Source organism: Dipodomys merriami, unplaced genomic scaffold, assembly GCF_024711535.1.
Source record: "Dipodomys merriami isolate MVZ:Mamm:240054 unplaced genomic scaffold, mDipMer1.0.p SCAF_285, whole genome shotgun sequence".
Classification (NCBI taxonomy): Eukaryota; Metazoa; Chordata; class Mammalia; order Rodentia; family Heteromyidae; genus Dipodomys; species Dipodomys merriami.
In genome coordinates, this window is record NW_027204326.1 from 1,022,629 (window position 1) to 1,047,500 (window position 24,872).

Below are 24,872 nucleotides of genomic sequence, written 5' to 3' on the forward strand. Positions count from 1 at the left end.
GCTTTGTCTGCAAAACCAATTACACTGGAGGTTGGCACTGGAGGGTACGGATGTGGGCGTGGCCAGTCAACTCCCCAGCACTCGCAGTGATGCTGGCACCAAAGGTATCATGGACCTGTCTTCCTTATGCTAAAGTCTAATGTAGCCATTGCCTCGTTTCCCTACTACATCCTACAAATGCTGCAAAGGAAACCCAGGGGCCTCTTTAAACAGCCTGGTGAGGGCAGAGGTGTGGGAAGCTGGGGCTGGAAGGGAAAAGCGCCTAAATTAAGATAGGTGTTATCAAACAGACTCTTAAGTTTTCCCCAAAGAAAGGCCCCCTGGTAGGCTGCTGAATGGAGGAAATTGCTTGTGTTCAGCCAAGCCTCTGAATCACGGGCTCATGATTACACCTACTACAATCCCTATTGTGTTATGAGGAGAACTGCAGAGTGAGTCAAAACAGGGGCCTGGGAGAATCCGACCCAACCTGGAGCACTTGACCAGCTCCAAGGGCTTCCGGCTCATCACTGCGGAAACGCGGCTAGGACTAGCTTCCTTCCAAGACTGATCCTAGCCCTCAACCAAATTAACTCACCAACCCCAAGGCCGTCCCTCTGGCAGACGTGCTCTGGGATAGACCAGAGGGAGTCCTGAACGGAAGAGAGGCGGCATACGTGGAATTCTCCTTTTTTAATTGTACCTGGGTTTAAACTCGGGGCCTTGTACTTTTTTTTGTAAGTTCTCAAATTTTTTCCCAAGGCAGTATGTGCCACCACACTCAGTTCTATGCTGGTTGAGATGAGAGTCCTAAGACCTGTTGGCTGTGGCTCACCTTGAACATCCATACTCCAATTCTCATCTTCCTGAGTAACTAGAATTATAGGCCTGAGCTATCACACCTAGAAATACTGTCAATATTTTTAAATATCAGACCACATGGGCATGGGGGAAAAAATTAACTGAGGAAAACTGATGAGAGGGAAAAGCCAGGATGGACTAACACTGGATCAGGCTTCCGTGCAGAGAGAGGAAACTGAGATCAGCTCCTGCTCCTCAGGAGCAGGAGCTGGGCCTCTCTTGACCTCTGTGGCCTTCACAGAGGAAGTGCTCATAAATACATGTCAGATGAATGCTGAGATGGGAAGATGGACCTGTGTGTCACCTTGCCCACTTAGAAACCATTGTACATTACAGATAATACACTGCATTTTTATAGTCCATGTGTAACTGGTTTGGGCACAAAACAAATGGACTTTGGAAAAAAGTATTCATTCTATTTTCAGTCTTCCCCTCTAGGTCCCAGAGGCCAACAGAGTGCACAATCCTGGCCAGCTTCCCTTCTACCCTGTCTCACACCTGGAACAAAGAACACTCCAGCACAGAGGCCAGACGGGGAAAGGGTGGGAGACCCCAGCCTTCTGCCAAGAAACCAGCCATGTGCTGCTGCCTCAGGAAACAGCAAAGGCCTGAGGAAGCCTCCATAGGTGTCTGTCTCAGGGCCTCTGTGTTCATGAACATCTGAGGACAAAGGAAAACCCTCATGCAAACCTATAGACCCAGACAGTTTGGAAAACACACTCGTAAAGCTCTGAGTGGATAATTTACAGGTGGCTCAAGTACCCCCTGAGCCTGCCTAGCTGGTGTGCTGTACTATGAACCATCTTCAACCTCATGCAGAGTAAAGCTTGAGGCACTGAAGGTCATCTTCAGGGAACTGGATGGCAGCTCAAAGATGAAATTCCCATCAGAGAAATGTAAAACTACCGAATTGGAAGGCGCACTCAGATGATCCAAGCATCAGATGATGGAGGCCCAGGAGACTAAGGTCAGGCTCAAGGTCATAAAGCTAAGTGGTCCTGAAGCCAGCATCTCCTCCTGGCCGTGGTCCAGAGATTCACAGTTTGTGCTGTGGTCTGCCGTCATCTGGGAAAGTTACAGCTGGGGAGAACTAATAAAAACAAGCCATTAGTCTGTAACTCATGGGGATATAAAAATGCTTTCTGGTCAAAAATTCGAATCACAGTTCAGATCCGAGATAAATTCCATGATTTCTCCCTTGCCAAAACTAGTATTTATGGCATCCGAGTGAGTCATAAATTACTGGTTGTAAGTGAAAAATGTGTTTTGTACATGTTCACAACATATCATCACCTCCAGCACTCCATCACTAAAATATAGTATATGGCAAATTGGTTTATTATATTTGGGGTAATTTAATCAACAGCCTAATATATATTATGCCAGTACATGTATACTTGACTTATAATTATAATGTTATTGACTCAAAACAAACTACTTTAAAACAAATACCAGCCTTATCTCATATATGTGTGTGTGTGTTTCTTCTATAGATTTATGCTTATAGGATACTATCTAATGGAGCAAAACTATACTTATCTCCTAGACAATTCCAGCAACGTTTAGCTGGATAAAGAGGAGGGACCACATCAGGACCTTGGGGAATTCAAAAAAAACATTTTACAAAACAAAAGCATTTTAGAGACTCATTCACATAAAGTTACCCTTAACCAAGAGATCCTGGGAACCGAGGCATCGGTGGCTCACACTTGTAAACCTACCTACTCAGGTGGCTTAGATCTGAAAATTTCAGTTCAAAGCCAGCATGGGCACGAAAGTCCCTAAGATTCGTATCTCAAATTAACCAGCAGAAAGCTGAAGTAGAGTTGTGGCTCAATTGGGAGAGCACCAGCCTTGAGTTGAAAACTCCAAGTAAGAGTAGGAGACCCTAAGTTCAAGACCCAGTATCAGCGCGCGCGCGCGCGCGCGCGCGCACACACACACACACACACACACACACACACACACGACAGAGAGAGAAGAAAGAAAGAAAGAAAGAAAGAAAGAAAGAAAGAAAGAAAGAAAGAAAGAAAGAAAGAAAGAAAGAAAGAAAGAAAGAAAGCAGGAAAGAGAAATAAAAATCCTGCATCTCATAAACTCAGTTTTCCAAACTTAAATAGAAATTGGGTAGATGCATGGTAGTAATAAGAATTCTGTTTACTAGATAAGCCTTTGACTGTCACTTTCACAGTTAAAGGGGCCAAGAGGGAGTGGCTAGGGTATCTTTGCTCTCACTAACCACGCATGTTCTATAGAAGGCGAACACCTCCTTGACTGGAGGAAGGATTCCAGTAAGAAATGCCTTCACGACCTGGGCCATTGCCATCGGGAAACAAAACAGCCTTGCTTGTGACCTTGTCTCTTTCCTCTTGTACTAGAAGGATGCTGAGCAATTTGGACCCTGAGCAGGTAAGGACAAATGCCTGAAGTTCCCTTCCAGCCTTCCTCAGGGTCTTTTTGTCCCTTCCCCTCTAAATGGCAACCTCTCTTCAACTAGTGCACTTCCAGATGAGTTTCTACTGGACACATTCCCTGTCAAAGCAATTTTCTTTACTACTCTGAATTTACAAGTCCCAGCCCCCTTCCCAACTGGACCCACTGGACTGTGTTTTTAATTAATCTGGTTGGCCCCAAAGAGTGGGAATGTCACACTTAGCTGTTTTGGCCTCATAACATAACATTAATGGTGATTGCCACCAACTCAATGGAGGGGTACCACATCATCATCAATAAGTACCCCCAATTTTCACAGCAACATCTTCCAATTCTGCAGAAAGTAAAAGGAGGAAAAGACAGTTTCTCCTAGTACAATCCCCAACAAGATCCATGTCCAGCGGAGATGACAAAAAATGCTGTGGGAATCTTTCTCTTCTTCTTCTCAAGAAATTTATTGAGCCCAAGACCTAAGCAAAATCAGTCACATAAACAGGAAACATCAGGCGGCGATCATACCTTTCCTGCAAGACACGGAGCTAGTATTTAAGATAGGATGAGATTGGTTCAGTGGAAACCAGTGATTCAGGTCAAAGGCAGGAGCAAGTAATCAGAAGCCCAAGGTTAAGGTCTCTAGAAACCCAGACAGATGAGGCTCAGAAAGAAGCAGAGAGATCTGTTGTAGTTGTTGCCATGTATAAAAGTGCATTCTGGTCTTTTCTGCAATGGATGGTGTGCTATTATTGCTAACAAAATAAATATGGATGTGTTTATACACAGAGTATACTTTACACAAAGCCTTCACATGATATTCCAAGGAACAACAGGGTTTGAAAGCCAAATAGCTCCTCAAATTGGCGGCAATGACACATGATCCTCTGTAATGCTATTCACCATACCAGGAGGTCCTAGTGTTACATTATTTGAATAATACCCAGTAAGTAACACTCTCTAGTGTTTTCTAGTGCTTAAATGTTTCCTATGAGCTATGTTTTTGGTAAATATATTTACAAAAGCAATGGAGAGAGGAGACATCAATGCTCTGGGAATACTTGCCCATGAAATCAGAAACGGATAGAGAATTCAAATTAGCAAAGTAATATTCATCTCAACAGCAACACCAAACTCAAGGCAAGTAGACAAAATATTGTCATTGTCACTGTTGAAAAGAAAAGACACAGCATGGAGCCTAATTCCTACACTGAAAGTGCTTTTGAATGCACATTTATAATCACCAACTCAACACAGAATGGAAGAAAATTGTCTGTGCCTGGAAGATTCCTTACAAAATAAGGATCAAGACTATGGTGTGGGGAAGTTGGTATTTTGAGGGTTTGAGGTTATTTTTTAAGAATGATCCCTTTTAAATGTTAAGTGATTATAATACTTTTCCACATTTAAATGATCTGTATTTGGTGCGTATTTTGAGGTTAAAGTTCTTTTATGTTTTCTTTTTATGTTTTACATTAAATGTCTCTACAATGAAGAGATCACTTTTACATGTTATCAAACAACAACAATAATAGTAACGGTAATAATAATAAGTTTGTATTTATTAACAGTCTCTTATTTGCAGAAATTTTCCAAAATTTTAATACAGTCCAATTACAAAAAAATAGCTTGCTTTTCATCATGATGATCATTCATTGTAGCTTAAATGAATATGCAAAATATTGCAAAAGTATGTAGCTATAGTTTCTCAGTAGCTATAGTTTCTCATTCTCAAAGCCAAATCTGAATTTCTGTCAGGGGTTTGGAAATAGTGAGCATAATAGGTAAGGAAGAAAGGGTAAGTATGCAATGTTGATTCTGCAGCAGAGAGTAAAAGTTTTCCAAATGACACATCTAGCATTATAATAAATTAATACAGAAATTCATCACAAAGAAATTCAATTAAAGATGAGTAAAATTTATAAAAATGAAAGTCACATTGCTTTGATGACATAATCACATGAAGGTAATACATTTCTTCCGATCTGTAGATATTGTTTAGAGCTAACTTCTATTTACTGAAAAACAGGGAGGAGAAGTTAACTGTGCAAACAAAAATAAAAATTTAAGTTAAAACATAAATCTGTTGACACTTAGGGTCTACACTTACAAAATGTAATCTTATTCTGGAGCTAGGAATTGAACCTGGGTCCTTGCTCATGGTAGGCACTGTTCTACTACTGAGCTACAACCACAGTCCTAGGTTTTCTTGGGAATGGAATCTCACTGTGTAGCCGGCCTTGAAGTCAGAATCCTCCTGCCTCCGCTCCCCATCCTCACCTCTCCCCACAAAATGCATTATTTTACTCCCAGTCATTTTATAAACCATACCCCTGATATGACTGTGAACAAAAAAAGAAAGGAAATAATCAAACAGAAAAAAAAATACAACCTCATGATCTTACATAACTTCATCGAACAAAATGTATTTCCTTTTAGCAGTATTTGGAGAGAAACTTTGAGCCTGAAACACTTCAGGAAGACAAGCATGCACTGCACTCCTTCTGTGTCATCTCTATTTGGTGGTGGTTGCAGTTGGAATTCCCCAGAAAGCAGAGAGCCGGGTGGTTGCAAAGAGTCCAGAAGGTTTACTAAGAAGTCGCACCTGTTAAGAAAAGGGAGGAAGCAGGACCAGTGGAGGGAACTGGTAGAAAACAAGGACAGTAAATGATGTGGAGACAGAGGGTGGGGGAATGAAGTGACCTTCAGGTGACCTTCTGGTATCCCCCCTTTGCAGGGACATTGCACAGGGCAGGAAGCATGCCCAATTTTTAATAGGAATCTGAACAGCATACCTCTGCATTTGCCACATAGCAAATGTAAGCAAAAGACCTGGCATAACAAACTAGCAGCCAAATTTCCTCAAAGTCCCACCAATACTTCCACATACTGCTTAAAAGAAATAAGTCATGTACATAATAAATAGGGGAGGTGTTTACAAATTGGAGTTGGGGACATATCAGAACGTGGGCTCTGGGACTGAGCCATTTATTCACATGGATGGCTCTTAGTGGAATCTTTTATTCTTTAATATGGAAATGACAGAAAAGTTCCTCCAGCAAGTAACATGGGATGATGGGAACTTTTTAAGAATGAGCATCACTTTGGATACGCATGTCTTAGTAAAGTAGTAGTGAATGTAGATGTTGAGTGTTAAGTTCTATTTGGAGACTTGGGTTTCTTACCAGAATGGAAAAGCATAGGAACATTGGCACCAGGTTTCTGACATTAATTGGAGCACAGCAAATAAAACCATTTATTTTCCCACCTTTTCCTGGGGTCATCTTATATTTGCAAAGGCTCAAAATGAGAAAATGGGGCATTTATAACAAGTGTTCTCCATTTGAGTCCAGGCAATTAGATAGAAACACAAAAACTGCCGCACAACTGCCTGGTTGCAGGTGTAATGAGCTGCTGGTAGGTGCAATTAGACAGGACCCCTCATTCAGAGGCTGAGTGACAGATTAGCCAATTACTCAGGAGCAGACACAAAGATTTTCACATGCACTTTTGTATTCAATGCTATTCAGAGACCTCAAAATTGATAAATAATGGGAAAGACTCAGGAACAATCTCATTTCCAAACTAATTGTCTGTCATTACTAAAGAAGGGACTGATTTGATTTTGGCCCTACATGTGAACTTGAATTAACAAAAGAGAAGAATTCAAACCCTGGTTCAGTCCAAATTCCTTTAGAATCATTTGGAGGGGGGACGGGTAGAGGGAAGGCCTTCAAGCACCTCAGACTTCTGAGCTGCTCCTGGCTTTAGAAGAACATTACTGTTCTTCTTTATAAGTTCCTGTCACTGAGGATAATCTATAGCTTCCTACACATGCATCACTTCTTCAACAAAAATTACAAAGTCATCTAGGTGTCAGAGACTGAGATCTAAGAGTGACAGAAGCTCATTTTCTCACAAAACATATAGATTTGTTAATGAGCAGGTGCGATTAGATGCAATCATTGAAGAGATGTTAGGCTGCATGAGACAAGAAGGTACTTTTTCTTGTCTAGACTAGACTGGACTAGCCAAGGAAGGCTTGTGTCGAAGGCAGTAGGCACTGGGTGGGGGTCAACAACCCCCACAGGAAAGCAGGATGCATCTAGGAATAGACCTGTCAATCATCAGGGATTAAATACTGTCTGCTAATAGTCAATCTCATCCCACAATTTCCTTTAAAAGAGTAACTTCTCAGGTTGGAGATGCCACAGAGCGCCTGCCTAGCAAGCTCAAAACCTTCAGTTAAATCGCCAGCACCATCCCCATACGAAGTAATTGAGGGGTTTTGTTTTGTGGTTTTTTAAATTATTCAACTAAAGGCTTAAAATTATTTGACTAGAGGCTTAAAAGTACACCAAAAATATACATTTTTTGCTCAAATACAGATCCACTTAACAAGGCAATAGATTTTAAGTGAATATTAAATATAAATATGTCCTATAAGTGAAAGACAAAAATTGTCAGACTAATCTTAGAAACAGCAAAGTTCAACTAAATGCTGCCTGCGGGAGACATACGTTGCAGTTAAGAATATGGAAAGTTTACCAGTAAACAGAAATACAGATTATATATTATATTATATATGTTCTCTCTATATATTAATTTAAAAAGAGAGCCACTCTGATCACAGCAATATTAGAATAATATTAGTATAGACCAAGGAGTTCGTTTCATTAGGACAAGAGAAGCAACCCAATAAGAAGACATAATAATCCTTAATTTGGGTACATCTAGTGTTCAAAATATGTAATTTAAGAAGAACAGAACTAAATACAAAGAAAAGGTAAACCTACAATCGCAGCGAGTGTGAAACACCCCTCCCTATCAATAACTGAAGGAACAGGCTAATATAATCTTAGGGATACTGAAAGTGTAACAATAAAGAAAAACACATGATGCCATTGTGCGTATCAAACACGATAGGCCCTAACCAACAGGCAGGTTCTTTCCTGGTGCACCCCCACCCTGCTCTTGCGGTCTCTTGAACACCTAGCACTCAACCAGCCCTGTCAGCAGTAGCCCCGCAGAGCCTGCACACTTCCTAGACCTGTGAATTCTGATTACCATCTCGCATCTTCCCAGTTCTTCTTGGCTTCTATCATCAAATCAGAAATGTCGGGTGTGATAGTCAGCAAGAAAATGAAGGCTAAACCAGTGGATACTCTAGAACTTTCTCTGCAGTGTTTTCTCTGGCTATCTACCCCACTAGTTCTGCCTAAACCCTAAGCCAAGCAAGAGCATGAGGCCACGAGTTCAAGCCCCAATACTAGCAACAGAGAAACAGATTAATGAATAGATAGGTAGGTAGATAGATAGATAGATAGATAGATAGATAGATAGATAGATAGATAGATAGATAGATAGATAGATAGATAGATAGATAGATAGATGATAGATAGATAGATAGATAGAATAGACAGATAGACAGACAGACAGACAGACAGAGAAATCTCATATAATCTTCAATGGTAAGAACAACTTCCAAGGAGAGGACAGAATTAGACTCCAGGCCAGCACTGGTCACCAATGTCATGTGGAGACTGCCCACTTGGCCACCACACTGGTAAGGCACTGTTGCTCAGCCACAGAGAAGCAGGGTTTCCCTGCATGACAGAGGGTGCTACCTTATCATCAGCTCAGGGGCATGAGCCCAGGAAGGGGAAAAGAAACAAAGTCCACCAGTCCAACTTCTCTTCCCTGACAGCTGTGTCCACATGCATTCCCTCGCCAGGCCCAGGACCACGCCTGCTGTGTAATTTAGTCACTCCCAGTACCTACCACAGAGCCTTCCAAAGGTACCCCTTGCCTTTCACACAATCTACATTACTCCAGAAATAGTCCGCTCCAGTACCCCTGTACCCCAACGTACCTTCCCAATGCTGGCCTAGGCAGACCTGGCCTAGCACAGGAATGGAAAAGAAGTCTTTCATCACAGACAAAACAAAAACCCTAATAAGAAGCCAATCACAATGGCCCATGCCTGTAATCTCAGCAACTCAGAGGTAGATGCAAGAGAATTGCAAGTGAGAAGCCACTAGGGAGGGGAAAGTTAGTAAGATCCTGTCTCACAAGCAAAAGCAGACAGAGAACTGGAGGTATAGCTCAGGTAGCCTAGCACATGTGAGTGCATCGATTCAACCCCCAGTAGAAAGCAGAATTTTCAAAACCCTGATAAGAAGGAGCTTGGGGACTTTCTTAGAAGGTAGTATTTGCTCAATAATTGTGTGTGTGCGTGTGTATACGCACGCGCTCACACGCGTGTGCATTGGTGCTGGTCCTGGGGCTTGAACTAAGGGCTTGGGCACTGTCCCACTGTCCCTGAGTTTCTTTTAGTTCACAGCTAACAGTTTACCACTTGAGCCATAGCTCTGCTTCCAGCTAGTTTTTATTGGAGATAAAAGTTTCACAAATTTTCCTGCCTGGGCTGGCTTTGAACTGTGATCATCAGAGTAACGAGGATTGCAGGAGTGAATCACCAGCACCTAGCTGCCTAATGATACTTAAATTAAACATTATGACACTAAGAGAATAATAAATATACCTTCAAGGAATTTTTTTTGCTTGTTATTGGGGCTTTTGAAGCTGTTCTTATTTATTTCACTGTTTCACTGCTGGGGTGAACCTGGGTCTCACACATACTAGGGAGGTCCTCTCAACCCTGAGTGATACCCCAACCCTCATTTATATCCTTTTTTGAAGGCTGATCTTGGGGGCTTGAACTCAGGGCCTGAGTACTGTCCCTGAGTCTCTTTGTGCTCAAGGCTAGCGCTCTACCACTTAAGCCAGAGCGCCACGTCTGGCTCTCTCATGGGCTTTCCTGCCCAGGCTGGTGTTGAACTGAGATCCTGAGATCTCAGCCTCCTAAGTAGCTAGAATTACAGGAGTGAGCCATCAGCATCCAGCTCATTTATATATTTAAATAACCATAGAACACACATGAAAAGGAGCCACTGGGATTGGCTCCCTAAAGCTAGCAACTGCAAGTAACTCTTTCCCTGGCACTTTTATTTTCATCCCTTCTCCTGACTACTTCAGACAAAGAGAATGTCAAAAGTCTCATGCAGGAAGTGCTTTGAATTCTTAGGTAGAAAACACTTTTCTTCTTCCTCAGTCCCTCTGTGTGGCTCCTGGCAGCAGGAACCAATGGAGAATGCTGGTTGTGTAATGTAGTCTCTGTGACAGTTACTAATCTGCTTCCCAACAGCTCCAAAGGCAATGTGGGCTTTCCCTGGTGCCCAGTGCTAGGGCATGTGCACTGGGTCCATCTTCTTGGAAACTCTTTAGCCTCAGTGTTCCCATCAACTGGTGGTGATGAACTGAACCAGGTTACCTGAGCACCAAACCCAACTGTGGGGCAGAATTTCTTAGGGTGTTGATGCAACAGCCACCCTGCCTGATTACGATAGGTTCCATCACCCTACCATGTGGACATTGTTAACGTCTATACTTCTCTCCTACCAGGGAATGCTTGTCCTGAAAACATGTCAGCCCTGAATGTCTGCCATCCTATGGAAACAGGAAGGTAGTACCCATTTCTAAGATCTGTGGCCCGATCAACTGCTTACTTTGTCTTTCTGCTTATGCACCTGGCCAGCAATGGGCATGTGGGAAAGTCCACCCTGGCCAGCTCTCCAGGGGTAAGAATGAGAGGAAGGAAGGCCATCTTCAGAGCTACCTGACAGATGTGATGAGTGTAGGATGACTTTCCCCTCCTCTTCTTTCATGGAAATAAACTATCATATTAGGTGGCAGAAGGTAAAGCTACTTTTCGGTACCACTTTAGTCGCTGACTTACTTACACAGCCACCTTGCTGAAGGTCAGGTGTAGCTAGGAGCCTGAAGTCAATCATCTGAACTCTGACGGGGCTGACTGAACACTCCCCACCCCATGACTTACTTTCAAAGCAAAAGTGCGCAGGTGAATGGCTTCCTGCGCAGGTGGATGGCTGGAACAACTAGCCTGGTAGCGGTGACTCAGTGACTGTGCCGTGGTTGTCTGACACAGCTAACGTCCACGCTGGAGCCCAGGGAAGATCTCTACCACAAGCAGCCAGCCCATCCCCACCCCAGCTAAGAGCCACAGACCTCATGCTGAAAACAGGTGTGAGGAAGTGGAGGGCCCGAAATGGTCTCTATTGTTCTGTAACAATTCCTTTCTCATTCTCCATACTGAGGCCTTCAGTTCATTACATGCAATTTCCTGGCATCACCCAAGCTTGAAAGGCCAGATCAAAAGTACAGAGTGTCCCAGCTGCGTGGGCCTCGTTTAGACAGAACGGTAACCACAGCCCTTGCAAATAATTTATTCCGTTGGAGACACAGAGACACCCTGCGTGCTTCCTCTCTGGGGGCCTGGCTGTATTGTTTTCTCTGCACTCCAATTGTGAAAGCATTTCCTTCATGCACTCATCCCTGACAACGCAGAAAACAAAAAAGGATGCCTAGCTTTGGTTTGACACCTGCAGACTTGGGGACCGCCCTGGGGACCTGGGGGATCCCAGGGTGCTCAGACAGACAGACAGAAGGACTCTATGCTGAAAGTCCCTGCTGCTCTTCATATGAGGAGCCCATGCAGAAGGGGTTTGAATTCACACTGGGGAAACGCAGCGGTTAAGAAAGCTGGTGTTCAAGGAAAACCAAAAGGGCCCGGGGTTCTTACCACATAGCAGGTGACAGGCCGGTGGGTGCAGAGGTCAGAACAGAGGCGCCAGCTACACTAGAGGTCACCCAGGGAGACTTAGCAGTGGGAGATGACGCCGAGTGTGACCTCAGCCTGCTGCTTCCTCGAGGGTTATAAGCAAATACCTTTCAGTTCCTAATCATACTTTAAACTTTTCTTTCAAGTACATACAGTTGTGCAGTGGAAAAGAGCATTGGAATGAGAGCCAGAAGTCTCAAGTCCCATGATTCTTTTCCTTAATCAGATCTAAGCCTCTGATGTCCCCCGATTCTACTTGTTAACTGTAGGAATAAGAGCACTGATCACCTATCACCCAAGGGTGTCACAAAAGCAGACATATCAGGCTCCAAGAAAAGATAATCAAGATAATAAGGAAAGGAAGGAGGACAAGAGGGAAAGTGTATCTAGATCTTTCTGGAATTAAGTAGTGTAAAATAAATGGACACCAACAGAAGAGAGGATATAATTAATTCTTTCAACCCAAGAAGTTTCTGGAATGGAATGGTTGGGTCAGAATTTATTGTGTGATTCTGGAAGATGGGATGATGTGGTTCCCAAACTTTCTTCACTCAGAACCTTAAGGCCTCACTGCTTCTTTTTTTTTTTTTTTCATTGTACCTCTGTGCCAACAAGAATATCGTCTAGTTGCACTAATTATGTACTTAAGTTTTAAGCCTTTAATGTCCTAGAAAGTTAGGAGCCACTTAAAAACTAATACACATTGAAAGATTCCATCCTAAAATAGTTCTTTCGTGGTTATCCATCCTTTGGGTCCCATGAAACATTTTAACCTTTGGACCCATATGGATTATCTTATAATCCTGGGTTGTTGTGTATTTTTAGTAGCAAATTCTGAGAGCTCTGCAAAAGTAACCCATAAAAAAGAATATATAGCAGGAACCCAGGTTGAAATTAGGACTTTCTCATTCACATGCTGGGTGACAGGGCAAGCATCACTCTGTCTCTCTGAAAAATGGCATGTTCTAACTATCCTACAAGTCCTGCCTGGTTCACTACCCTGGCCTGGGGTGCTTTGGAAAACAGACTGAGAATCACGGGGCTAATGGAAGTTCCCTGGGGCTAGGCAGTCAGAGGTCTGAGTTCTAAACAGCTGTACAACCTTAGATCAAGCAGCAAAACATGATGAGCTTCAGTTCTCCATTTAGGGAAGGGAGCTAAGAATCCCTAAAGCCACCCCGTACCCCAGAACTGTCCATAGACAAGCAATGCCAATGTGATTCACACAATGTTTCCAAAAGGCTCACACCTGTAATCCTAGCTACTCAGGAGGCTGAGATCTGAGGATCTCAGTTTAAAGCCAGTCTGGGCAGGAAAGTCCATGAGACTCTTATCTCCGATTAACCAGCAGAAAGTCAGAGATGAAGGTGTGGCTCAAGTGGTAGAGCACCAGCCTGCAGTAGATAAAGCTCAGGGACAGCGCCCAGGCCTGAGAGCAAGCCTCAGTAGTGGAAGAACAACAACAGAAATTAGTCTTATTATTTGCCCTTAATGCTATTTCATGACATTCCCCTTTCTCTTTTCATTCAGTCCCATTGCTCAGACAGGTTTAATTCCTAGCTTCTCATCAGATTGGTCATGTCCTTCACAGGACACTCTAGATCTCATGGAGGAAAGCCAGAGTCACTCAGAGTGGCTCAGCTCCAGCTGTGCACCCTCTGTAGAGAATACGTAGTTTCATTTCTATAACCACTTTCAAAAAAGACTTTTCTAGATATATATATATTTCCTTTGATGGTTTTCTTCTTTCTTTCCTTCCTTTCTTCCTTCTTGTCTTCCTTCCTTTCTTCTCCTGCTTTCTTTTGTTTATTGCTTGTTGGTTTGGTGGTACTCGCTAGACTGTCACCCCTCCCTTGAACTATGCCTTTCATTCTTTTTACTTTAGTTATTTTTTCAAAATGGGTCTCTCAAGTTTTTCCTTGATCCTCCTTTTTATGCTTTCCACATAGCTTGATTATAGATGAACACCACCAAGCCTAGCTTGACATGGGGTCTTGACAATTTTTTGCCCTGGCTAGCCTTGAACTTCAGTGTTCCCAATTTCTCCTAGCCCAGCTTAACTTCTATGATATAGAGCTTCAAAGTCAGTAGAGCTGGAGACACGGCTTGAAGAGCACCTACCTACCTGACAAGCACCAGGCCCTGAATTTAAACCCCAGGACTGAGAAACAAAAAAAACACTCAAGGTCAAGTTTGGAAAATACAATGAGGAAAAGAGAAAGCTGCTAATCATTTCTGGCCTAGTTTCCTCATCTCTTACAACAAAAGGAGATGAGAAACTCCAAAGATGGAAACCTTTCCTATCTTAACCCTCTTTCTCATTGAACTCACTAGTCATCTACAAGGAACATTTAGAAAGGTGGCCTTATATGATGGTGAGTTATTTTATTTGGTTTTATTTTTACATTTTTACTGTGTTTAAGTCGTTGTACAGAGGAGTTGCCATTTAACCAAGCAGTTGAATACAGTGCATCTTGATCAATGTCATCCCTTTCAACGCTTTTTTAAAAACACATATGTAAAAAAAATGAGAATTTTAGTTGAATGAAGGCCCTGTGTTCATTCCACAGCATGGGGGTTAGAAGGAGAAGTTAGGGGACAGGAGAAGAGAATTTTTTTTTTAATTTAAATTTAAAATTTTTTAAATTTAAAAATGTTAAAACTTCTGAGTGAAAGTTCAGCTTCATTGCAGCTTTCCCTCTCCCAACAGGATCAGGAAGAGCCTCAAAGTTGAACATTTGAGTTTGGGTCCCAGGGACGTGTGTGTGTGTGTGTGTGTGTGTGTGTGTGTGTGTGTGTGTGTGTGTGTGTGTGTGTGTGTGTGTGTGTGTGTGTGTTGCTAGTTACAACAGAGGCCATAAGTCCTGAAATATAGCCCATAGCTCATGGGTGTAGTTCTGCACACTTGCAAACATTTAAAATTGTACTTGTGGTGCACGAGAGATTTATAATGATCTCACCCACAGATATAAATTTGGTCCTTTATGGTATAGAAAGGCCTAGAAGCAGAAGCGGTGAACAGTTGAGTGTGAATGCAGAGTCATAAATCTCTGACAGTGGCAGCTTTTAAACAACCCCATCATAAACATGATTGATTTCCATTTAATTTATGAGATTTTTTTACAGCCAGGTCCAGGAATGCCCTTTGAACACTAAACATGTAGGAGCAGCAACCACACACACATTTTGGATTTCCAAGAAGCTGTGTGCAGTGGCCAGTGGCCACTCTTAGCCTCTTGCGCTGTTCACAAGAGGCGGCTGGGGGAACCCCTTCCCTCTCTCCCCCCCCCTGCACCACAGCCAACCGCAGGTCAACGACGCCCCCAGCCACACTGCTGCCAGGCCACCTGCAGCCACAAGGGAAACCCACAAAGAACCCCCACAAATCTGGATTCAAATCCAGCTGTTCCTCCCTGGCTGACCTTTGCTGAAAGCCTTTGCAGCTCCGTCTCTGCTTGAGCAAGGCAGCTGGAACGCTGCTTCATCTCTGGCTAAGCATGCCTGCTTGCATCCTGTTCCAGCTTTGCCACCACTCCTGATGTCTTCTTTTTTCTTTAATTGGTATGTAGATTTGAACTCAGGTCCTTGCAAGCCCCTGTCCCCGTTTGTTTTAAGATTTTTGTTTGTTTTTAGATGGGGTTTTGTGCTCTTTGCTTGGGACAACAATCCTCCTACCCACACCTAGTGCATAACTGGGATTACAGACATGCACTACGGTAGCGCTAGACCTTTCATGGTGCCTTTCAAAATCCTGTTTCCCACACAGGAAAATGACTCACAGAGCTCAGTTTTTCCTCAACTGTACAGCTAACCAAGGTAGGAAGAGCAGCATGAAGGCATTATGACTCTAATGTTTTCCTCCTGACCTTTAGGCTTCACTCTGAAATGAAAATAACTGAGTTCACTTTAGAAGATAGAGAAGCAATGGGTAAAGTACCTGGATAGTGATTCTCATGTCTTCCTGTCTGTCTGTCTGTCTGTCTGTCTGTCTGTCTGTCTCTCTCTCTCTCTCTCTCTATCTCTCTCTCTCTCTCTCTCTCTCTCTCTCTCTCCCTGTTTCTCTCTGTCTCTCTGTCTCTCTGTCTCTCTCATCTCTCTGTCTCACTCTTTCTCTCCGTCTCTCTCTCTCAATACAGGGGTTTAAACTCAGGGTCTCATGTTCACTGGGCTGGCTTGTTCAGATTATTTGCTTGGCTGGTGCTCTACCAGTTGAGCCATACCCCCAGCCATAGTTTTTGCTGCTTATTTGGGAGATGGAGTCTCAAGGACTCTACTGCTCCTTGTTTCTCTCCTAGCTAAATTGGAGGCGTGGCAGCCACTGATACCCAGTTCCAGTCCTTTCCTGATAATATGCTGTCTCTTCTACAATCACTTTTAGTAATGCATGGCACTGACCCAAATTCAGGAGCCAATACCAGCCACTGCTCTGCACCAAATGTCTTCTTCCACTCACCCAGGCCTAACCCCAGTTCCAACCTGGGAATCAGAAGGTAGCCACCACCGACCGCATCACCACTCAGTTCTGGGAGCCCTTTCGGGTCACACTTCTCATTTTTAGTAAATGTGGACTTCCTCTTCCAGGAAGTGTTGGTATGCCTCTCCTCTGGGAACTCCCAACCACTTCCCTCCATGACTTCCTCAAAGACCACCCAGTGCCTAGGGAGCCCGGAGCCCTCTGTGGAGTACCAGACCTGACCTAAGCTACAGCATGCTCCACAGAGATTGCAGTTCAAGCTGCAGACATAGCCAAGGAGCAGCAGAGTCAGAACCCACGGTGTGAGGGCTACAGGGGGGCGGGCATGGGACCACTAGCCATGCAGCTGGAGACCAGGAAAGCTCCCTGGGAGCAGTGACCTTGGAAATGGCACACACCAGGAAGGACAGACAGAAGAGAGCCCTGAGAGGCCACCTAGGAAGGCATGGTGGTGATGGAGGGTGCCGACAGGGCTGGCCACGCTGGAGCCTGGGTGGGAGGTGTGCCTCAGGGGACAGCTCAGACGATGGGGCATGACATTTGGGGGTGCCTGTCATAGGCCGGCCACAGGCAATGAAGAACCCAACATAAAAAAGCAGCAGTGAGAACGCTGAACCAAATGTCTCTCCAAGACACTCTTGTCACCAGACACCACCGAGTGCCAGCACAGCCTGTTAATGTCAGTACCATTTGGTGAAATCTCACACACATGCAACTTTGGAAATAGAAGAGATGGTATAGACCAAAATCATTTCTTTGTACAGCTCAGCTAATAAATCAGACTTGAGCTTGAATAAAAGTGTAAAAGAGATACTAATAGTAAGCCAGCGTGTTATCAAATTTTTATTTGTGGAAAACTTAGAAAAACCCAACTCTTTGCTTTTATTTTTCTCCCAGTACCATTCATACAGGGTAAACATCCTGTATTCCAGAAACTGCTTTCAAGTGCTACTGGGTATAGGCCTGATTAGCATGCTTCAGATATAGTTCTGTATGGGTAAAAAGTGTTCAATATCTTATGGTGGAAAAACAAAGAATAATAAGTTCTCTGCTCTGAGTCTGAGAGTTAATTCTCATACTGGGCAATTTTTAATAATGTTGGATACGCTGTGGGGTTTTAGGGAGTTCATTTAGTTTTGAGCCGTCTCAAGTTGTCATTTTCCTCCTCCTAGCTCAGATGAATCTTTTATCTGTTGTACCCTTAATATCCCTACTAATCTTAGTAGAGAAAAGCTTCATAATTCGGAAAGAAGAAATTTAGCCAGGCATGAGGCTCATTGTTTGCACAATCAGAGCATCTAATTGAGTTGTGGTATTCTAAACCATGCCTGCGTGCAGGGAGATTATTCCTCCTTCATTTCCTACTTTATCAGAAAATTAACCTTCATTTAAAACACCACAGTCTGAAACACTTTTATAGCTACATTCTCTCGGATGTTCATAAAGAATGTGAATTTTAAATTTGCCTTCCCATCTTTCAAAATGAGACAAGTGCTCTGCTGTAGGGACCAGGTGTTCACAATGGAGCCGAGGCTGAGATGTGACCCTGGCTCCAAATTGTGGTGACGGCCAACCAAGAGGACGCTGTCACCATCGCTGTAATGTTCCTCCACCCTGGTGAAGGAGACTCTGACACTGCTCAGGCGTCTTTCTGAGTGCCCGCAGATACTTCGTCTGCCCGTGAAGATGTGGCAATGCTGAGGAAGTCTCCCTTCATGGAAAACCCAGCTTGACCCAGACCAGTCAGACTCGAATCCCGTAGGATGACACAGACTTGGCCCCAGTTCCAGTGGAGTTAGGTAATGCACTTGACACACACAGTGCAGGAAGGACTAACAGTCATGACACAACCAGAATGAGCCCAAGTTCATCTGGGGTCACCTGGTCTCGTAATTCCCGAATGAAATACCCAGATCATAACCTCCCTGATGGCTGACGCACCCCTGGGAGTTCTGTTACCTCCAAAAGAGTTCTGAAGATACCAGCCATGACAGAAACATAGAAGTTGTTGCCCACTCACGGCTGGCCATAGGATGGGAGTTGAATTGTGCCTTTGAAATAGATCTGCCTAAGTTGTAAGCCCTGGGGCCTGTGAATGTGACTTTATTTGGAAATGGTGTCTGCAGATGCAACCAAGCTAAAATGAAATCACTGAGATGGCCCTGGTCCAACATGACGAGGATCCTTTAAGAAGAGGACACAGACTCCCAGGGAGAAGTGCTGTGATGTGGAGCGGGCAGGGCGGGGGGGAGGGGGGAAGTGCAGTGGGGCAGCAGCCAGCCAAGGTCACCAAGCAGTACCAGGAAGCTGGTGAGACGAGACAGGGAGCTATCCTCCACCCCCCCCCCGAAAGAGCACAGCCCTGCTGACCTGTGACGGTTAGACTCTCGGCCTCCAGAGCCGTGACAGAATACAGTTCTGCTGTTTTAAGCTGCCTCTGTAGTCTTCTGAGAAAAGAGCTCCAAAGATGACTCCAGGCCTTCTGCTCTCCAGACTACCCCAGGACCTTGATTGGTGAGCTGGGTATAAAACAGAGGATCTGTGACTAAGAACCAGAATCATATTAGGGTCCCTGATGCTGATAAGCAGAGCCCAAGAATCCTGAAGGTAGAGAGTACTCAGGGTAGAGTTCCAGGCTGTCCTATTGTGCAGGGCTGGACTTCTCACCCAACATCCTGACACCATGCTCAGCTGAGATCCCCACTGCTAAGATCTTCCCTTGAGATCTAAGTCACCCCATGAAGCAACAGCGTCCTACCTCACCTGTTTCTACACCAAACGCTTGGCCCTTTTGGTCTCAGCCTCCCGGAATGAGACTCTTCCCCAAGCCGTGCTTTGACCACTTACCAGAGGATGCCTCCCCCAGTTGTTCAAAACCCAAATATTATTGTGTGCTGTCACCACAAGAACATTGCAAGGTGGTTTGCAGAGAAGCCATGCCATCAGAGTCACTTGAGTGTGTGGTACACATGCAGAGGATGGGCTTTTCTCTCTGGGGATTGAACTCTGGTCGCTACCATTTCAACTGCATCCCCAGTCTTTTTGCTCTTTTCCCCCTATTTTTCAGATAGGGTATCACACCAGCCCCAGACGGTGACTCTTCCAACTCCACCTCCTGAGTAATTGGGATTACATTTATGACCCACCATGTGGCACATAAGGTTTCAGTAACATTTCCCCAGGCTGGTCTCAAATCTTCTTTCTCTGCCTCTTGGAGAACCATAGTTTTTAAAGCCAGGAGCAGAAACTAGCCTTCAACAGTAGCTCTTTCCTTCCTCTTCCATAAAAGCATCCCAGGTGAAGAGGAGCTGAGCCTCAGCCTCCCCTAGGTCAGGTCCCCATTTTGTCCCTTTCCTAGAAGGGCAGCTCCCCAGTCCTGCTCCCCCCACCTTTCCCTCCCCATCCCAGTAGAGCTCCTGACATCCACTCTGCTCCTCTCGGCCCCAGGGCCTTGGTTCAACAGGTAGCATTCCCTTCCCTGCTGACAATGAACTCCAGTGCTGCTCCTCAGTGGACAGTGGAAAAGACTCTATGTTCCTCTGCCCTCAGCCTAGCCTAGCCCTGCCAGATCATCTTGAACTAGGACCAGTCTGTGCCCGCACATGGTAGATGCCACCCGCTCCTCAGTCCACCTTCCTCTTTCTGGTCTTCCCCACAGATGGAGAGGCTGCCTGGCCAGAGAGGTCTGGAAGCCCATGCTGGTGTGGCCATCATACCCATCTCCTTATGTGGCCAGGTCATTTGCAAGTGGCACTTTTTCCTCCACATGCCTTCAGCAAACCCACACAGAGCTCCTGGAACTCAAGACACAATTTTCAGTCTAGTTGGCCCTCAAACCAGGAGGATTTGGATCTTTTCGAGTGTTTTAAAAACAATCTGCGCTAATGGCACAATGTTTGTGCTAATGCCCTTTAAGGGCCAATTTTTCAAGAGATGGCAAATATACTTGTTTGTCGTTTCCATGTGCAGTTTTCTGGGTGGATACAAATATCACAGTTGAAATAACAAGATGGTTTTTTTTTTCTTGCAAACATCCACACATGGGACAGAATGTGGCATCTGTGGGAAGGTTGTACCGCCCTCTGAAAAATGCCCAATGCCCTCTGACAGCTTGGGGCACAGGACGCATGGGCCGGTGGGAACTGAAGGGGGTACAGGTCCCCACAGAGTAACTGTTTTCCTCATGCCAACCCCAGAGAGAGATGGTACAAATTCAATCACCTTCTCCCAACTCCAGCCTTAGATACACCTCTGACCACACACTGAAAAGGTCCTTCATGGCTGCATCTCTAGCCTCTCTTACCCCCACAGCACCAACTCCAGCTGCCTACATTTGCTTCAAGAACCACCCGGCTGGACAGCAGGCATGGTATGGAACTTGACCCCCTCCTTGAGCTGCTACAGATCCCATCAGACCCAAATCTATTCCCTCCCTCAAACGCTAAGCCGCCCCGGGGTTCAGATATAAATGCCATCCTCCCTCCCCCTGGCACAGAACTGTCTACTTCACGTCTTCCCTGTCCCACCCACTCCACCTAAATACACCAGGATATGGGACCCATGACTCCTCTACTTGAGGAGTCAACACGAAGGGCTCAGGAGCATGCCGCAGGCATGGTGAGTTTGCTGTGGGATCATAAGCGGGTGCCACGCATACTCAACAAGACTGGACGCAGCTCACAGAGCCAGAGGTTGACACTGCCAGGACCTTTGCGTCATCGTGGGCTGTGCCACTGCTTGGCCAGTTGTTCTGTGTTAGTATCACCGTAAGCCATGCCCATGGAGTCCAGTCATCCTGGCACAAAGCTGGGATGGCGCAGGCTCCTAGGTACAGAGAAGGCACGTGAACCATCCAGAAACCCAGGAGTCCTGAGGACATCAGAGGAAGCCCGGCGCTTCCGATGCCAGGCCACTCCACTACCTCTGCAGACTGGGGTAGGAGAGCCTCGCAGGGCCTACAAGAGGGGTGCAGATACACCCTGTCATCCCCAGGAGCCCGACCTGAGGAAACCCCGGGCCTCATGACGTCTCAGGTCTTCCTCGTGGAGGGAGGCCGTGATGAGTTCAATGGAAACGCCCCTGCAAACTACTACAGAATAGCCGGGCGCCGGTGGCTCACTCCTGTAATCGTAGCTGCTCAAGAGGCTGAGATCTGAGGATCAAGGTTCAAAGCCAGCCCAGACAGGAAAATCTGTGAGGCTCTTATCTCCAATAAACCACTCAGAAAACCAGAAGTGATGAGGTGGCTCAAGTGGTAGCGTGCTAGCCTTGAGCTGAAGAGCTGAGAGACAGCGCTCAGGCCCAGAGTTCAAGTCCCATGACCGACACACATACACACACACACAAAAAAAACTACTAAAGAATAATTTTTAAAATAAAAAATGAACGTTCATCCACACAGATGCTAGCTTATCTTCAAATGAAGTTTACTCTATTATCGTTTGTGATGCTCTGTATTGTAGGGGAGCTGACACTCAAATCAGCGCAACAAGACTTACTCAATAGAAACCCAGAGAATGAACGTGTTTGATTTACAAGTCCCTGAAACCAGGAATGCTCAGTACATTCGCTCCAGCTTTGTAAAGAAAGAAGAAAGAAAGGCCATGGCCAGGCACAGAACCTCATTCCTGTGAGCCTGGTTCCTCAGAGGCTAAGTTTGGAAGGTTATGGTTCTAGGTCAGCCCAGGCACTTAAGTTTCCCAGGACTCTAGTTAATGGAAGGAGCTGAAGGTGGAGGTATGTGTCTCATCCCAACTACATCAGGAAGTGTAAAATAGGAGGATTACAATCCCAGTACAGGCTCAAGAAAGACCTTATCAGTGTATGAAAGGGCTTGAGTGGCCGGGCTCCAGTGGCTCACATCTGTAATCCTAGCTACTCAGGAATCTGAGCTCTGAGGATCACAGTTTGAAGCTAAACTGGGCAGGAAATTCTGTGAGACTCTTATCTCCAGTAAACTACTCAGTAAAAGCTACAGGTAGTGCTGTGGCTCAAGTGGTAGAATACTAGCTTTGAGCACAGACAAGCTCAGGGACAGCACCCAGGTCCTCAGTTCAAGTCCCAGGACCAGCAAAAAAAAAAGGGGGGAAGCAAAATTTTGACTTGGTGGTGGAATGCCTGCCTACCAAGCATGAGGCCCAGAGTTCAAACACCAGTACTGCCAACAATGTTCTGATCTGATCATTATTCTCTCTCCAGAGTTTCTACATTTAGCTTCTGGGTTTATCAATGGCATTTTCTCAAAAAAAAAAAAAAAAAAGATAGAGGGAAAGAAAGGAAGGAAGGAAGGAAGGAAAGAAGGAAGGAAGGAAGGAAGGAAGGAAAGAAGGAAGGAAGGAAGGAAGGAAGGAAGGAAGGAAGGAAGGAAGGAAGGAAGGAAGGAAGGAAGGAAAGAAGAGGACTCTTGAATTGACAGCCTGTCTGCTTTAGAAAGTAACAGTTGAAATCTCTCCCTAGATGTCTGTCCTCACCACCAGCTGACTGGGTGGTGTGGGGAATAAACAGTGGATTTGGAACCTCCTTTGCTGCCAGGATCCTGGTCCAGGCACCACAGTTCCTGGGGCCCCACAGTTGCCAGGGGCCGTTCATCCAACCCAACTTAGTCATCCCTGTCCCCTGCCCTGGAGTGACCAGGTGCGGCCTTTGGCCTGATGTCTGGCCATGAGCTGTCCTCGTAGACAGGCCTTTCTCCCGCTGGCCCTGACACCTATGAGCCAGCAGCAGGTCTCTAAAGGCCAAGAGCGACGTGCTGGTAGGCCCGTGGCTGCCAGCCACCAGCTTTCTGGCCAGGATGGGGTCTGGGCCATGGCTGAGCCAGGCTGATTTCTTTCACCTAAGCACGTGTGCTGAGAGCTCAGCCTTCCTGAAAAGCACAGCTAGAATCCCGTGAGCAGCAAACATCTTTTGAGATGTTTCCCTGGGGCTTTCCAGAGAAATAAAACACATCTGACCGGACTTGGTGCTTAAAGAGAGTGAACCCAACCAAATCCACCTTAACACAGCCCTTACCTTCACTGGCACTGAGTCTCTTAGGAGCATTCAAAATCCTTATTTAATAGTTTTATTTTCTACATGAATACCCAGGCAACCACTCTGTGATATACTTCTGTATAAAGGAAATGCAAGCAAAAGAATGTTTACTACTCTTTCTTTCTAGAACACTGGAAGCGGAGCTTCCGCTTGTCCTGAAATAGGAAACAAAGTCCTAAAGATACATTTACTCAAAGGAATAATTTCCATTACTCGAAGGAATAATTTCCATGCACAGCTGAAATTTCAGCTACTGGCACAAGGTGGAAGAAAGAGCTATTTGTATAAGAACGCAAAGGGCCAGAACTCAGTCGGTTAAAATGAGACACCCCGGGAGCATCCCTTCTCCCTGGGGTGACACTGTGTCAGCCCCTCACACGTGTATGCATGCCGTTCCCTGAACACCTTCCGGAAATCAAGGGAGCCCAGGCACAGGCCCACCTACCTGTGCACACTCCGCGTGTAGCCAGCAGGGCCCCAGCCAAGATACCCAATGCCCACTTTGGCCAGACAGCCCAAAAGGTCCTGTGATTTGGTGCTAGCTCTTGTGTTGTCTCGTGCCTCGTCTCTATCTGTTCACGCTCCCAGCTCTGCCCTGCCCACCACCTGTCCTGTCCACCAGGGCACCTGCAGCGCCCGTAGGAGCTTCATACATACACCCAGAGCCAATGGATCCCTGTGAAAGAATGTGACAGTTGGACTGGTAGCAGTTGCTTTGGTTTCTCCCACGCTGGTTGTCTGCAATGATGCACTGCGCAGCCTCTGATCTACCAGTCCTGTCTCAGTCGCCATTACTGAATCCTCTACAGCACTCCCTTTGGGACAACCACAGTCACTGGGCATGCAGCGGAAGATGGTGGTTAAATAAGATGGAGAATAGGCTTTAATTCTCCCACTCAGAACATTTTAAATCGGAAAGCCCTCATCACAGCGCCAGAGAGGGTAGATTTTTGCTCAAAGAGCTGAGACAGCTACCACACATAATAACAAGTGTTCTGAGCTCAATAATTCAATCCTCCTTTACAGTAAAGGCTCCAGTCTTTGGTGTTTATTAGCGAAGTATCACAAATACCAGCTAACTTGCAACCCAGGTTGAAGAAACTTGTCTCTCTCTTCTCCATGACCTCCTCAGAAGCAGTGAGCCTCAGGAATCAAAGGCCTGCTCTCCTCCTCCCCCTCCCTGCCGCCCCTATCTTCACCGCTTGTTTGAATGCACGAGTGCCTCTTATCAGAGCAGTGGGGTTGCTAAGGAAGCATGCATAGCCATTGGAACTCCATGATTGTTACACCCTAGGGCTGCTTTCCCGGCAGCCAACGCTTCTCTGAGCCTCAAGATACACAGCATCTTCCTGCCATGCTGAGTTCCGAGCGTGGTAGACTTGGTTCCCAAATCAGCTCCCACCA